This window comes from Phascolarctos cinereus, unplaced genomic scaffold (genome assembly GCF_003287225.1).
Source record: "Phascolarctos cinereus isolate Bilbo 61053 unplaced genomic scaffold, phaCin_HiC Scaffold_4;HRSCAF=312, whole genome shotgun sequence".
Taxonomy (NCBI): Eukaryota; Metazoa; Chordata; class Mammalia; order Diprotodontia; family Phascolarctidae; genus Phascolarctos; species Phascolarctos cinereus.
The window spans coordinates 428,303,489-428,305,261 of record NW_027555847.1 but is presented as its reverse complement, the minus strand read 5'-3'; the positions used below and the strand labels follow the sequence as shown (position 1 = coordinate 428,305,261).

The 1,773-nt window shown below is 38.4% G+C and overlaps 1 pseudogene; it reads right to left on the bottom strand.

Annotated features, from left to right (window-relative positions):
* Positions 1 to 643: 643 nt before the first annotated feature.
* On the bottom strand, positions 644 to 1,431 carry LOC110217973 (14-3-3 protein theta pseudogene; annotated as a pseudogene).
* Between the last annotated feature and the right edge of the window lie 342 nt (positions 1,432 to 1,773).

Here is a 1,773-nt window from a genome sequence, read left to right as displayed (position 1 = left end):
GGAAAGTGCTGTCCACATCCAAAGAAAGAACTATGGAAGTCAGATCACTATCACTTATTTTTACCTTCTGTTGAGTTTTGTTTCATCTTGCTGTTGGTTCCTCCTATTGGTTTTAATTTTTACTTACAACTTCACTAATGTGAAAATATGTTTAATAGGAATGTAAATGTAAAGCCTATATCAGATTGTGCACCTTCTTGGAGGGGGTGGGGGGGAAGAAGGGGGAGAAAAATTTTCAACTCAAAATAACATGGAAGTGATTGTTGATAAATCAAAATAAATTAATAAAATTTAAAATAAAAAGAGTATGTGCAAGTTGTTTGCTGAAAGTAAAACCTTGAACTATAATATGGGAATATAGGGGATAGGTGGGTGGGGGCTGCTGGGTGAAACACTTGAGTTGTATTTCACATTTTTATATCTTCACTGCAATACAAAACACAGTTACTTACAGAACTGGTTCAGATTTTTAAATACCAGATACACTTTAGTCCTCTATATAAGAGTTCGAAATTTACTTATATTATTAAATAAATTAATTAAAGATATTAATATTTTTCTACAACAGTAACCACATATCAGGAATGCCAGGACAAACACAAATCAAGACATAGAACTTTCCCAAACCTGCATTGTGAAAAGACTATAAGGGATTGATTTCCATACACATGGATAGGTTTTCTTTGCTATAGGAAATCCATGTGGAGCTATAAGGAATGGAGACATTTAAAAAAGTTTCTTGAGAGAAAGGAAGATGACACCTTGTATGATTTTTATTTTCTGCACCTTCTGCAGCACCATATTCTTCTCCTGCACTGTCTGATGTCCATAATATTATGTTGTCTCTAAGCAACTGCATGATAAGGGTACTGTCTTTGTAGGAGTCTTCATTCATTGTATCAAGTTCTGCAATAGTTTCATCAAAAGCAATTTTAGCCAAAGTGCAGGCAAACTTTGGGTTATTAAGGATCTCACAGTAAAGTACACAAAAGTTAAGAGCTAACTCCAGGTGAGTTGGATGTGTAGATTGCATCTCTTTCTTATTGATGCCAAATGCTTCTTGATAAGCTCCCTAGGAATTAACTATTTTTTTGGTTTGTTTTTGGTCTTCTCCACGAGCTACTTCAGCAAGGTACCAGAAGTAGTCTCCCTTTATTTTCAGATAGAAGACTGAATTAGTCACACTGACTATCAAAATCTTATCCAAAGATTCCAGAACAGTGATGCAGATGGATCTTAGTTCAAACTCTACTTTTTCCTGGTAGTTCTTGACCAGCTGCATCTTCTTGTCAATGGTGGCACTTTTCTGCTTAATGCTGGAAATGATCTTCCAGGCTGACCTTTACCCCAGACTACATTATTGTAGGCCACCAAGAGTAAGTTGCCCTCCTCGTTGGAGAGCTCAGCCCCACGCTTGGACACTGCCTTCATTCAGGTGGCCTTGTAAGTATAGCACTTGTCCTGCCTGGCCAACTTGATCTTCTGGATCATCTTGGTCTTCTCTATAATGGACAGCTTTCCAGTAGAGTGGGGGCAGTGATGGTGGCCAAAGCAACAGGATTCTGGGGAGAGGAAGAAGCAGCACCAAGGGTGGGGGCAGGATAAAATCAACACAGATCAAGAAGAGTACTACAAAGCCTTCACCTTCACCTCTTCTGATCACCTCTACTTTGATCCACTTTAGGCTATGGTGAAGAAGCCTCTCTGCCACTGATTCTTTCTCCACAAAGGCCTGTTTCTTGCTTACTAAAGTATATCTTGCAATGGTACAAT